This window comes from Gallus gallus, chromosome 13 (assembly GCF_016699485.2).
Source record: "Gallus gallus isolate bGalGal1 chromosome 13, bGalGal1.mat.broiler.GRCg7b, whole genome shotgun sequence".
In the NCBI taxonomy this organism is placed as follows: Eukaryota; Metazoa; Chordata; class Aves; order Galliformes; family Phasianidae; genus Gallus; species Gallus gallus.
This window is the reverse complement of record NC_052544.1, coordinates 12,146,110-12,161,339: the sequence shown is the minus strand read 5'-3', so window position 1 is coordinate 12,161,339 and position 15,230 is coordinate 12,146,110. Positions and strand designations below refer to the sequence as shown.

The 15,230-nt window shown below is 40.9% G+C and overlaps 1 long non-coding RNA gene across 1 annotated transcript in view; it reads left to right on the top strand.

Annotated features, from left to right (window-relative positions):
* LOC112533412 overlaps positions 1 to 14,784 on the top strand; it is a 55,453-nt gene extending 40,669 nt beyond the window's left edge. The window contains exons 3-7 of the long non-coding RNA XR_005839626.2: positions 2,523 to 2,690; positions 3,585 to 3,607; positions 3,931 to 4,091; positions 5,846 to 11,686; positions 12,441 to 14,784. This is a non-coding gene — a long non-coding RNA (uncharacterized LOC112533412). The remainder of the gene's footprint in view (positions 1 to 2,522; positions 2,691 to 3,584; positions 3,608 to 3,930; positions 4,092 to 5,845; positions 11,687 to 12,440) is intronic.
* Positions 14,785 to 15,230: the final 446 nt, after the last annotated feature.

Below are 15,230 nucleotides of genomic sequence, written 5' to 3'. Positions count from 1 at the left end.
AGTGCAAGGGTGGATCAAGCTAAGAGTGGAGTTCATTTCCTTGCCTTCAACATCAAGAGCTGTTCTCTGTGTGACTTGAAAATTACCTGAGGTTTACAAAAGGATAAATGATTATCTGATTTCACTACATGAACACATGAGGAGAACAATGCTCTTCAGATCTTTTATGTATGTTGAGCTCCAGTGAACCCAGAGGAGGTGGTTTTGCAACTCTATAAGCTCAAATGTTTGTATGGGGTTCCCATTACCTTGCTGGTCTTGCTGGTGGATGTTAGTATTAGAACTTCTGTGACTTCCAGCATCAGTGCTTGGGATAGGATAAAAGATTGAAAAGGTTGTAGATCTTTTCAGTAAGACTTAAACATAAAAACATTTTGGTCTCCTCTGAGCCTTTGGCTGGCTGCAAAATAGTGTTGAAGTATTCTTTTGTTGCATGCAGTTCCTATTTTGTAGGGAAAGGAATGCTAGTTGTGCCTCCTCCAAAAGGAGCACTGGCAGAAGTGCCAGAGGGAAAAGCACAGCTCATCTGGTAAAGGGCACTAAACACAGTTCCTAGGAAAAGTGCAATTTGCTGAACTCACTTTAACACTATTCCAAACACTTACATTAATGGAAATAGATGTGAGGACCACACACACTTCACTTCCTACCAAATTTCACTTTCTTGTGTCACACTTCTTTTGAATTTTTGTGAGGTGTACTGAAGATCTTGACCTGCATACACAGACACATGCACACACTCATCTGAATGGTGTCATGCTGCTCTATGTTGTATGAGCTTGTTACACAGTCTCTGCAGCTCAGAGCAGAGAATCTCATCATGAATTCCCATGACACTATGACAGCAGTCTTCTGACCTCATTTGAATTACAGAATAATTTCCTGTTTTGAAATAACAGTAGAAAGGAGATTGTTCTGAAGGTGCATTGGTGCAGTCCAGCTTGTTAAAAGCACAGATTTGAGAGTGGGTTGCTCGAACTCATTTCCAGGAAGCTCTATGTGACTGCAAAGTGCTGTTGGCCCAAGATGTGACCTCACGGGAAGCTCATTTTCCCTAGCCCACCAAGGCTGTCATTGAAAATAGTAATGACGCCAGTGACTGCCCCAGACTTCAGTTCTACTTCATGTAACAATAGGCGTATCTACACTGTGCAGTAAGGCAATACGAATGAAGAATTGGACAAGGGATGGAAAAATTGTCCAATCTCTCATTGTTAGTCACAGAATGAGTACGTAAGATGCTGGATTCAGTTCAGGAAAAAACAGGATACTGAATGACTAGACAAATGTTACACCTACTCTCTCTTGAGACAGTAAATCTTGTCCTAAAAATGGGCATGAAAATCTACCAGTCTACTCAAAATCCACTCAACCATTTTTTCAGTGAAGTGATGAATAACTTTTGTGTAATATAACGAGTTAAGAAATATGGCCTGTACTGTTAAGTACAATACTGAAGGCTGGGACGAGAGTTTAGATCCTGCCTGAGCCTTGATAGAGGGTTTGGGCCAATGAACAAGTTGCTGTGTATTTATCAAAGGATAAGACCATACAAGACCTATTTCTACATCATAGCTACCTTGTAGCAAATTATTTCTTGACAAAATGTGCGGGACCTGTAGGGTATTCTTCATCATTGCCAGGATGTAGTGATAATCCATCTGTTCTTTAATGGAAACAGAAGGGCAGAACTCCTGGGTTTCAGTTTGTCCCTACCAGGCCCATACTCCATAGCTTAAACTGATGTTGTTCCAAATACTTAGCTGTATTTCAGGGTCATGAAACATAATGTCAGGAGGATGGTTCCTTTCACAGTCTTTTTTCTACTCACTCCAGTCTTTTCTTTTTTTAAATAGATTCCCCATGTAATCCTACAAATGTAAACTTTCCCTGTGAATTCAACAAGGAGGTTTTATTGATGTTTTTCTCCCTCTGTTGCCATCTAGGGAAATAAAAGACAAGTATCATACCATGATGAGACAGGACAGGGCATGTTCCCCACAGCCATCTTACAAGATGAAAACAATGCAGTAGCAAGGGCTGGTGGGAGATGAGAGCTAAAGAGTTCCAGACTAACCTATGGAGAACAAATGCATGAATATATTATTCACACTGCCTCGTATGAAAGTTTAACATTTTATGGGTGCCAGCTCTGTACAACCCTGTGACTCACTCTAATCAAGCCACAAGCAATGGCTATGTGAAAGATCTTGGAAAAGTTTCTTGGCATGTCCAGTGGATGCGTTACAAAGCTATGACCCACTTTTCAGTCACTGGTTTGTATTCAATAACCACGCAGCTGTACAGAGCAGAGAGGGAAAAGAAACGGTGTTGCCTGAGCTGAAAGAAATGGCTCTGTGATCCAAACCAATGTGAGCATTCATGTCTTGATTGCTTCTCTCTGGAAAACTCTGCCAAGTCTAAAATAATTTCCATAATAGCTTGCATCACTGATATATAACAGATAGAAAATGAAGCATCTCCATTCACCTTGCACCTACAACACATAAAATTCTTTTCAGATTAAAACTAGGACCTGTTTATCACTGAAAAGAAGTGCCCATCTGAGGTTCTTCCTATCAGCACAGGAGGCAGAGACAAGATTTCTAATGAACCATTCAGTACAAGCACTTTGAAACTACCTAATCACCAACAGATTTCACCTGCAACAGACTTAGGTAAATACTCAGGTAGGTACTTTCTTAATTATTTTCCCCTATTCTAAATGGATTTTAGTGGCATCTCTTGACTCTTGTTGGCAGGAACTGAGATATTTACCATCTGTTCGAATACACATTGGCTGTGGTAAACAATTCACACTATTCCCCAAGCAATGGGCATGGGAAGGCAAACAGTAATAGATATCACCTCTTTACATGGCTCAGGTACAGGTAGTGGGCAATGCATTCAAGTTGCTGGCACCAAAACTAGCTCATGCATAGGACATCTCCCCTGGATACTTCCAGCAGGAATTAAGTTATGGCAGTGTTAATGATCATTTCAGAAGATACTTGGCTTTGGCTTAAACAATAGTGTTTTATTTGTTTTACTATGCGTGGTGCCCAACCGCACCTTTCTGGGGAGGCATAACACAGAATAAAAAGTAAAGAGAATAGCTGTAGGCAAGTAAGCTTCCATTCAGAAGCTCTAAGTTCATATTAGACCATCTTTTTATGCTGTGTATAATACATTTTGCTCAGAGAAATCTGAAAAAAAATGCATGAACTCTTACATGTGTTTAGCTAAACTTGCTCCTGGGCAACAGCTGAAGTCTTCTAGCCATAGACATTGTCTGCAAGTGGAGACTGTGGTTTGGTTATGCTCCCAGCAACCAATTTCTAGGCAAACCTGTCACAGCTGGTGGACCTCAATCAGGATTTTCTTGTAAGGATGCCCATGCTGTTAAGAATTGTATTTGCAAGTAAGTGCAGGTGGAGAATTTTGAAGGTTGCTGCTGGGAGAAGTGAGTGTCTCTCAGTGGTGTCTCTCTTTCCGAAATAGCAACTGCAGCCTGAATCTTTTGTGTAGCAGTTTCTCAGATTAAGTCTCTGCCACTCATTGTGTATTTACTTTCTATTTTGCAGAACTTTCCGGCTGGAGATGCATGGTATGTTTGCTCCCCATGTCGTGAAAGCATGACATCTTACTGCTTTTCCCTGGAGTGAAGTAGCGCATTCATTTTTAATTGTTGACCACTATATCAGAAATCCTATTTCCCGGAGTTTAATTGTTTTGCATGATGTTTAATTCATGGCTTCCCTACAGAAATCAGCTGTTAACCTTTTTAAAAAAATAATGTATTATTTAGTATTTATTTATTATTTAGCAATAATGTTTTTTAATTTCACAGGACAATTAATTTATTTATATTTTCTTTATAAAATTCCATGTCCCACTGTTCCTTACCTCCTCCCATTCTTTTCCTTGCAGTTATGAAGAGCATTAGGAGCTGCAGAATGGGTACTGTAAAGTTTTTACAAACCAGTTTTTGAAATGAGATGCTTCTAGCTCAGGAGAGCATTGAAGGCACATTTAAATCCTCCTGAAAACTCTAAGCCAGTGCTTAAGTGCTTTTTGAAATCATCGCTGGGGTGAGTCTGATTTTCATGCATCCTTTCTGAAATCCCTCTCTTCCTTATTCTTGCAAATGAGCTGTCCTGCAGGAAAGTTGGTGGAATGATAATTTTCAAGCCAAAGTTGGAGAGAATTTGTTAGAAACAAGAATTTGGAGTTCAGAATTTCTGCCACAGACCTGATGCAACGAGTGATATTCATCCAACAGGGAGACTGTGCTATGAAGAATGTGTCTAGCTGAATTTTACTCGCAGCAAAGTGCTCTTGGATAGGTTCCAAGACAATAATTATTGGATACCGGGGAGCTGCAAATAAGTGCTAAGGGATTAGGAAACACAGCACTCGCACAGATAACATCCCCCCTTTTGGCTGCTCAGAATCCCATCTCTGCTCTGGCTACCATGACAAAATCTCCATCTTCTCTTTCCAGCTACTAACTGATGCTGAGCGAGATGAAAGTGTTGGGTGCTGGGAGACATTTTGTAGTATTTGCCAAGTGCTCATGCACAAACCCCGAAACTGGGCAGAGGCTTTGGGAGGTCCCAGCCATGTCTCATTGGAAAAATGTTTTCCCATGAGGCCCATGGCTGCAACTCAAACTCAGCTGCCCCATGGCATTGCTCCACACAAAAGAAAGGGTCCAGCCACACAGCTTGTAATGCTAAAGATGGATACCAACACAGTGGGTATGTTTACAAGTTCTTCGTTATCAATGTATTTATTACTATCTGTGGACTGGGAGGCATTTATGTGCATGGAAGTATTCAACCATCCTTGTCATTTTAGTTGGAAAGTGTGACAGAGTAAATGGTGAAATAAGCATAGAGAGATGAAAGCAAGGTATGCTGTGCTGGGCTGCTGGACCAGTATTAATGTCTGGCCAGATGTCAGTCTAGAAGGCACCAAAGCAGAGATTTACATTTTGTTTGTGTGGGGAAAAAAACATTGAAGTCAGTACTGAAAAATACTGCTGCACATGGACTTGCTTTTCTGACCCACTTCATTTGATAGAAACCAGACCCCTAAAGCAAATCTCCCTATTTTCCTCTTTTCCCAAGGCAAGTGGTAGACCCAGGAGAGAAATCAGGATGAATGTTTCCTTGTATTCACTGAGAACTTCATTTATGACAGATTACTTGCTCTTCATTTTTTTCATTTAAAAATTACTCCTGTGCTATTGTTGCCTACGCAGGAACACATCATTTCTTAACTGCTTTGAAGAAAGTGCTGTAATGTCAGTGCATCAGCAGAGGAGGAAGTGCTACTTCTGGGTAAAATTCAGCTTACGATGGAAGAGTCACAGTGCTAATGATGGAACCAGAAAATAATCTGAAGCTTTTTGCCAAGTGTGTTTGGTTCAAAAACAAAATCCCCATCAAATCCTAAGGGAGTCGAGCAACACTTCCTCCCCTAGATTTTAATATAAACCTTGGCAGAGTTTAAGTCTGGATGGCTAAAGCAACGACAGGAAAATTCTAAGTCAGTAGGAGATAGAGAGTAAACAACAACAAACTGACGTCAGTGCTGAGAGAGCGGATATCTGATACAGCTGCTGCTCTTTCAAGAACTACTTAAAAACGTGTTGACTACTTTCTTTTGGAAAATATTTCAATGAGAATATATAAAAAACCTTTTTTTTCCTCTTTCACTTCCTTCCTTCTTTCTTCTGCCACAGTGTAACCCACTGTAGAAGAATGAAAAAGCACAGATGAATCTCACGTCAACCAAATACTGCCATGAGTGATTGTGCTTCTCTCTGTTCCTGTTTCAGACATACTGATGTGATGAATGAATTAACCAAGGAGCATAATACCTCATTGCCAACTGAGAGCAAATCCTTGAAGTTCAGTGCTATTCCACTTAAAATATTTCAGTTGGATCTCAAACCAAGATGTGCAGAAGAATTGTTACCACTGAAGAAGCTGGATTTTTTGTCAAGAAGGAGTCTCATGATTCCTTTGCTTCAGGGAAATTTAAATGAAGAAACGTTCAGTTTGGAGGTTTGCCTATTCTACTTGGAAAATGTTAAAAAATGGGTTGAAGAAAACAAGAAGAGCCAGAAAAGACTGCAAAGGAAAATTGCCATATTTTTAGTCAAGTTTATAAATTTTTCCCTGGGACTTTTTGACAAATGACTGCTCACCAACTTTGTGAGAATTTCTCCTGGACATTGCTCAGAAACTTCTGGCATTTTGCCATGCAGGTTTGCCTGCTAGAATTTCTCAAATGTTTTTTTTTATTTTTCATGGGAGGAGGCTGTTTTCTCAAGGAGTGTTGGTGCCTTTTCCATCCAGTCTCTCTCACTTTTCTTTTCCTAAGTACAGACTTGCTTACATTCAGATTAATTTTGGGCAAGGTCAGGAGTAGTGAAATGCCCATAAGCATAATGCTGTTGCTGCTGTTTTCACAGGCCATCTCTGAGAGCAGCTGAAGTTGCATGTTTTTCTGGCTCTGTTGAGAAGTAATTTGGAATAGAGCTCCTTTGACTCAAGCATTGAAGCCAGACCTAAATGCTTGAGTGAGATTTCCACACTAGCATAAACTGAAGCACATCCAAACATCTGCTGCTCAACATGCCTGAGAGTTATCTTTCACCCTGCTGCCAGATTCCTTGGTGCCACATATAGATTTGTAGTCCACTCTGTGGATTTCTTTTCCTTTTTCCTCTGCTGTGCTCTTCTGATCATCCTCTAATGGACCTGAACCTCTGTCAAATACATCTCTTTGCCACTGTGGGCAAACCATTTGTCTTGAATGGTGTATATCTGCTTGTTTTTTCCCAGAGAACTCTCTTTCTGACTACTAATACATGGTTTCTGGTACTGGAGCATGTGCAGGACAGCAATGTTCTTGTAGACTGGAGCTCATTAAGGATATTGGTTTGGGGTGAACTATGGTAACTGGATTGAACTGTTGCTCCCAGATCCCTGTGTCTACATGACTTTGTTCCAAGGAATTGCTGAGACAACCAAGGAAAGAGTGTAGCTGCTCTAGGCTACCTTTTGCAGTTGATGAGGTGAGCAGAACATCAGAGAATGGTCTGGGGGTGTCCTGTAGTGCTCTTAGCTGTTTTTGTTGACTCACCTCCTGATGTGGCTGCCTTTGGTAGTTGCAGAGATGTGCCTGGGAGGGATGCAGACAGATGAGGCAACAGGCAGAGTAGAGAGCTTCAGATGAGTTATTTGCATCCAGACAAGGAAAGGGAAAATAAAAGGACCTTGTGTCACAGTTCAGGGGCTGTCGGGGTTGTATCATACTGTCACTGTAGAGTTCAGTGGATGACAGTTGTTTTGCTTTAAAAATGGGAGAGTGAACAGTTTTATTTAACTAAGAGTTATGGAGAAGTCCAGTATCCATCTGACAACAATCATGGCAAGAGAAAAGGCTGTTTTTTGCTGCATGAGCTGTATGTGATTATAGTTCTCTTCTTCCTTTATCTATGCAGGTAGCATACATGTCAGCACGTAGCTCCAAAACCTACCATCTTCATGAGTTGTGTTTATAGTTATACACTTATTAAATGATTGTGTGCACTCGTACTCAGACTATTATAAATCCATTACTTTCCTGAGGCCATAGGAAATGGTTTTAAAATGTGAAGCTTTTCTGCAGGGAATTGAGAGAGAGCAATACTAAAGCAGTGTACTTGGTTCACACAGATCAATGTAGTGCAATAACTGGGATGAGAAACCAAGCTTAAAACATTACCAATGTGATTGGATGAAAGCTTAACATGGCGTTGAGTAATGTCTCATTATAAGTAAAATCTCTTAAACCACCTTTGGGGGGGAAGACAAAGCAAACTGCTTAGTAGCAAATCATAAGATAGAAATGATGGTGCTTGCACTTGAAACTGAACTCTGGGTAGTACAAGCACAGTAGCAGTGAAACATCAAGTTTGGCTGCCTTATTTTCAAAATGATGGTGGTGATGTTAGCCCAAGTCTTGGGATGGGAGATATCAGGAGGTTTTAGATATTTTTGATCTTTCCATGAGAACTTTCATGAAGACATTCTCTTCATCACTAACTTAATTTCTCTGTCTGGAAAAAAAGTTTTCCAAAACTGACATCTTACTATCTGAGAAGAGAAAACAACATCAACAATAACAAACAACCACAAAGAAATCAATATTTCAGTTGAGATTTAGAATTAGTAAGTTAAGTTCCCACTGGGTTCAAACACTCAGGCACAAATGTTACCCAACGTGCATTGGATTTACCTGTGTTTTTAAGACCACGGTTTAATAGTTCATCCCAGCACAGAAAGGCACACTGTACAGCTTAGTGTCGTCTTAGTTTTTTACGTGAATTTATATTAAGCTGAAAATAAATATAAATGACAGGAAATGTTTCCTCTTCTAAAGCTCTGAGCCACTTACAGGAATAATTTTGAGGGAAAGGAGAAGGGAGGGTTTATAATATCTCAGACGTCTGTCATTATCTGGCTTGTACAGCTGGAAGCTCACTTGTGATTAAGTCAGTAAAATGAAGATGGTCGTCACTGAAATGGTGGCCATTCATTTGCCCAATTTTAAGTTAAGAAAATTAGCACTGATTAGCAATGGATAGGAAATTCCTGAAAAGATCCTGTCTGGGGAAGTGGATTACATCTCCATCCCAGGAAGGACATTGAAGAATGCAGTTTCTTTGAAAAGCATAAAACTGTATTTAAAAAAAAAAAAAAAATAATTCAAAGAAATAAAATATCATCCACTCATCAGATCTTCAGTCAGCTTTTCAGCACTCCATTTATTATTATTTGCCATCTGGTGTAGCCCTTTATCTCCCAAAGCAACAGGGAGTATTCTTCTGGAGCAGGCACACAGCAGCGGCCGTCATATGCTAACCGCTTCTGACTGGCGATCCTAGGGAGCCTGATTGTTTGAGGCAAATAATCTCTCCAAGGACTGCATGATTTATTCCCTGCATTTGGGTTGCAAGGTTTTTGGAGAGGAAAAAAAAATTCTTCCATGTCATTTACAATGGACCTCACTCCAATGAATGAACATCTTCTTGCATAATAGGAGTGCAGCTTATCAAATAATAAAACCCTGCCACTCTAAATTGCTGGGAACGGGAACAATCCAGACGACGTTAATTCCTATGTCCACTTTGTCATGCCATGAATTCTTCAGTGGTTTGTGTGTGTGTAGGACCATGCCTGTCAGCAGGGAAGAGCTTTGATGTGCTACAGGAAAGCTGCAGAGACAAGTGGGTGTGATTTCTCAGTTTCTGCTCCTTAATATGTTATCCAATTTTAAGTGCTACCTAATGTTCATTAGGGACGAACAGAAAGCCATATGGCCTAACAAATGTAATACGTAGTTGAGCATATTGGCAGAATGACTCCCTTACTTCTGTCTCCTATTCCACTCTCTGCCTGGTGGAGAGAATAGTGAGGAGGCTGGTTTCACAATGTTGAGGAGATGACAGACTTGATAACTTTAGTATGGAGTGTTTCCAGAGCTTAACAATGAATGGCACAAGCTTTTTAAGGGGAGAAAAAATATGCACAGATTTTCAAACACGTCAGCAGGTTGCAAAGAATGTGCTGATTAGCCATTTGTATATTTGACTAGGGACAGTTGGAACTTGGGAAATCTCAGCTTAATTTCTATCACTGCAACATTTTCCCTGTCTGACCTTGGCATGCCATTTTATCTCTCCATGTTTGGATTTCCGTACTTTCTCCCTAGTAAGACGTGGTATATGTATGCTTAAACAGAGGATAATGTTTCAAATGAATGTTTTCTTGGCCATCTAGAGATAGTGACTGCAGATTATCTGACATGTTAGGGGAGCATTGTGTCCATCCCATGGTGCTGGACATGTCTGTCCTGGAGCCTGGCGTCCTCTCATGGCAATGTTTGCCCAGCAGCCCTCCTGCCCTCACATCTTGCCTCCCATCTCAAGCTGTGGTCTTGAACCTCTGATGCAGTGTTTCTTTCTGTGATCCAAAGTGATGGAGTACCCACTTCCCACCTTTTGGAAAATCTGACTTTAAGATGTGCTGGTAAATTTGAGGGTTTATTTTCTTCAACACCTATACATTTTGCTGTTATTTTCTCTATAGCCAAAACAAGGCTGCAAAGAATTTTGGGCAGCTTTTACTCTATTGAATCGACTGTGCTCATCTGTATTTTCAAGCCCAGGGTTTGAATGTGTGCCCTCCATAGCCACCAAATGCCAGAAGGAGTGCACTTACACTGTTGCATTCCCACAGCAGTAGCACGGATCAGTAAATTTGAGCAAAAGACCTATTTGAAACAGAGCCCACAAAAAAAAAAAAAAAAAAAAAAAAAAAAAAAAAAAGACATCAGCAACAGTAAACTACTCTTGCAAATAACAGCAATGAAGTCTTAAAGCAAAGGTTGTCTGTGTCTATATAGAGGCAATACTTAGTGTCTGTGTGATATACAAGGCAGCTTATCTCTTTGAGAGCAGGAGACTATAAAAATACAATTGCCAGAACGAAAGAAAATTGAAGCTGATTGCCATAGCAACAAAAGAATTACATTGATGAAACAGAAGCACATAAAATCCTTGTATGCTACATTAAAGACAAAGCAATCTAAAGTAAACAAGAGTGGAATGGAATTTGTTTGGCTGGAGCTGGAAGTGACAAATCTATCCAGCCGATGGAGGAAGAAATGATCCCACACGCAGGGAAGGAGCAGTCCTTTGAGGGCAGGGGTTCACCCCTCAATTTCTTTCAGGAGCAAGAGCTGAGGGACATAAGACTGTGGGTGCAGGGGACTTCCCAAGCTCTGAAGACAGTGGAAGGAGATTACCAATCACGTGGTCAGTAACATCCACCACCTCGCACCTGTCCTTTTGCACAGATCTCCTGACTTTCTCCCTGAGTTTCCAAGGGAGATTCCTCTCCCTTGATGAATTTCTCTCAGCTGGATGAAACAAGCTGCTAATGTGAAAAGGAGTTTTCTCTTTACAGCTGCTTTTCTTCATAGAATCATGGAATCGTTAAGATTGGAAAGACCACTAAGGTCATCCAGTCCAGCCATCATCCCATCTGCAACACAACTCTACATGATGTCATTCAGTGTGACATCTCCTCTTTTCTTGAAAACCTCCAGGGATGGTGACTCCACCACCTCACTGGGCAGCCTGTGCAGCACTGCACTTTTGCCCTTTCAATCAAAGTGACATGGTGAGATTGCAGGCACTGCAGCAGAACCAACAGATAATGCACTGGTGAAACAACAACTTCAAGCCTATACAGCCATTCAGCAGTTTTCTAATGTGAGAAGCTGGGGGGGTTGAAGGTCCAGAACTCAATAGCTCACATAGCATCAAAACGGCAGTGGCAGATTCAGCATAGTCCTGCATTACTTTGCTGGGCTCTGTGCCTCTGTTCAGGGATGGATCATTGTGCACCTGCTGGGGACTCTTACCTGCTGGATCATACTCACGGGTTTTCGGTTAGATGAATTTGTCTATGATACACGCAACAGAAAACTGAGTTATTGTTGTTGTAGTATTATGACAGAAGAAAAGGGAGCTCCTATGTGAACCTCCATGTACAAGAGAACAAGAACAGCTACCCTTGATATCTGGAGAAAGGACACGTAATCCAGGTCAAATCCATTTGAAGTAAGTGTCTATACCCCATGGCTGGGTTTGGAAGAGTAAAAATAAATAAATAATTTAAAAAGTGGAGGAAAAAAAAAAAAAAGTAAAAATAATTTTAAAAAATAATGTGCTGAATTAAAGATCTTTCCTGAATGCAGTTTTTATTAAAACCTTATTATTTCTTATCATAACAAAGCCTTGAAGTCAGTCCAAATGTTGTAGCTAAGTATAATGCGAGTAATCCAAGTGGTGGACTGACATGTCCTTAAGCTACAGGAACGTTTAATCTACTAGATCTTAGACAGCAAGAGAGCCCAGACCTTTCAAAGTTAAGAGAAAAAAAATCTTAAGACTAAAATAAAGTCGACAGTTTCTTTAATTAAACTCATCTTCCTTTCAAAGGAAGTGACAAAAAGAGTTAGGAAGATTAATTAAGGCTTAAATGCACTAAAATGACTCAAGGCATATTTAAGTAAGACTTAAATTAGTCCTTCATTTGGACATGGGAGATTCCATTAACAATAATGAAATGGAGATAGTCAGATTCTTAAACCCTCTGTTCTAAGCTCTGCTCAGAGGTTGTTTCCCAAATCCTACCAATCTCCCAGTTCTTATACCAGTCCTGATGGTTGTTTCTTTAATGTTTCTGTCATTTCTTTTTTCATGTTTTTATTTATTTATTTATTTGTTTCTATTTCTGCTGAACATCACCGAAATACTTTGCCATATTTGAGCTTACACATTCCCTTACTTGACAATGTATTTTTCTTTGCAGGACCCAAAATACTGGGATATATTAAACTCCTGGGATTGTTGATGTTTTGGCATTTAGGAAACATTAATTCAGACTGAAATCTTGCTCTCCATCTGGTAAACAAAAGATATCCATGCAGATCTGAGCTCTCTGGTGCTCTCTGAAAACCTGGTGTTTAACAGATAACTGCATTGTGCAGCAGTTCCAGCTACTGCATTGAGATGGCCCTGAGTTATGAAGAGAAAAATGCAGATAACAATTCTCCTGGTTTGCACTGAATTAAAGGTTTGTAGCATCTTGCCATGCGCACATGGGCAGAAAAGTCATCCCGGTCACCATGGTAATAAGATAATCAAACCACCCTTGAATTTTTAGCTCTGGATGATGAACAGCAGAGACAGAAAGTGTCAGTGCAAAGGGAGAGTAAAAAAAGGGATTGCGTGCAAGACATCTGTGAAGGAGAGTGAAGTTGCATCCACCAAGCATGCACAGACTCTCAGCTGCTTCCCAAGACGACAAAAAACAGATAATTTTGGTAAGAAATTTCTACCAAAGCAAGAGGGCAATCTTAGAAGCTTCCCCCATTGCAAAACAGGATCACTCCTGTGCCTGCCAGATGTGTGAATTCCCACTCAGGGTGGCTGCTGTGGGAGACGTTTGCTTTCCCCACTGACTCTGCTCTCCAGGTAGAGCCCGGTTTTCTGCCACCATTATCCTCACCACTGCAGTTCCTTTTTTCCTCATCTCTGCCACAAATCTGTCCTGCAGCAGTGTAAACCCATCACTTCCTGCTTAATGTGGGTATGGCAAAAGGACTGTTGTTCCCTGCTTCTTTAAAGGAAAACCACTGTTATGACATACCCCTTTATCCTTTCTTCAGGCTAAAACCAGCTCATCTGGTCTTTCCTCGGGGTCAGGTTGCTTAGACCTTTCCTTTCTCTTGTCATTCTCATTTATTTAACTTGACTCACCAGAAATGCATCCTTTTTTTTCAGGATTGCAGTAAAAGGAGGCCTATGGTATTTGTCTTTTGTACGTTGCACCTTCTGGCTCTCATAGATTTTTTTTTTTATCTCCATCAAACCAGGCTGTAAAATCAGGGGGGCGAGGAGCAGGGGAGAATTAACTGCTATTCAGTTTTGTTGGGGTTGCAAATTGGATCCATCCATTTCTCTAAGCAGGAAAACAAATAAAATGCCAATACTCTAGGGAGGACACATAGCAAAACTATGCAATGAGAAAATTTGTAAACCTAGTTTCTCTCTGTGGGTGGCTAAATAGCTGTTTAAAGCCATTTAGCATCGCATACGCAGTTGAAGAAACAGAATAATAGAAGAAAGAAAGCTGCATCTTGCTATTAAGTAAACCCGTTGTTTTTTCAGATTTACTGGATTGTTGATTTAGGATTTCAGGGCTGAACTTATTTAGGGGAAAAGAGCTTCATTTGGTCTTGTAATTGCATTAACATGCACTCGTCAATGCACACTAAAGCCATTGCTGCATGTCCACTGAATTGCTACTCACCTTGGCTAGAGTCCAAACAGACTTTGGGCACTGTGGAGGCAAATGGGTGCTGTTTTCACGGTTAGTGATTATAGGCATTAGCAAGGCACAGCAGTAGGGACGTGGAGGGACAGATGATGGAAAGCTCAGGAAATAGAGTCTGTTGCTGTCCTTCGTGCACAGCAACCTGAAGGGATGGTGCATGTGTTCCTGCTGCTTCTGTTCAGAGCTGGAGTTCTTTTTTATTGTAAGCATTCCTAAATTTAAGTAACAGATCTACTGTAGGTGTCTGCAAATCCTGGAGGAGTCCTGGGGGTTTCTGGTTTTTTAATACCTCGGGTAGGGGTAACACCAGGCCACAGCAATAGAGGGACAATTTACTCTACTGAACTCATCCTGCCTTAATTACTCTTTTCTACTAAATCCCAGATCAGCTGAAAACTGCAGTAAACTGCAGTGACAGCAGTGTGAGGAGACCTGCATGCTCCTTATCCTGTAACACTCAGACAAGAAGACTCTCCACACACTTTGGTACAAGCCACAGGTCCTGCAGGAAGAGGTAAACAGAAGTACAGCTGTGATTTGTGTTCCAAGCAGCTGACAGATGACCTACCATGCAACTTTTCCTGCACAGAAGTCACAGTCTGCTTTGCAGCTGGATAAAGTACAAGAAGCAGCTATTTTTGCTTTATTGATGCCCTGTCCCATCACGACAGGACAGAGATCTGTACTTTCTGCAGTTGTTGTAACACAGCTCTTGCTGAAGTCTAGGTAAATAAGTGCAGGACAGAGCACATAAGACATGGAACTGTTTTTTCTAGCCCACAGCACAGTTGTCTTTGAGTCTTTATGCTGATTTCAACTCAAAGGAGAGAAAAAGGGGGGGAGGGGGGGGGGGGGGGGAGGGGGGAAGAACCTCCAAGTAGTATAGGAGAGAGGAATAACTGCACTTGGTTTTTAAGCCTGGCACACATTAGCCCTCAACTGCAGGTGATTTCCCTGGAGCCACAGTTGATGATAGCTTGCAATTAACACCTTCCCTGAAAGAGAAGAGCTTGATTTCAAAGGACTTGTCTCAGAAGGTTGTGGGGTTTCTCTTCTGTACATCAGTGTATATAGAAAAAGAAAATGAGGAGTTTTCAGTCAGACAACCGTGTGGTTCAGGCTCAGGTCTGGGATCACAGAAGTTGCAGCTTCTGGGTTAGAATTATCTGGGTTGATACGTCCTTTATCCAGATGTTCTCAAGTCCTCCTGTTAAAAAGTACCACCGTTGTTAGTGTTCAGTTCGGCTATTACATTCAAAATCT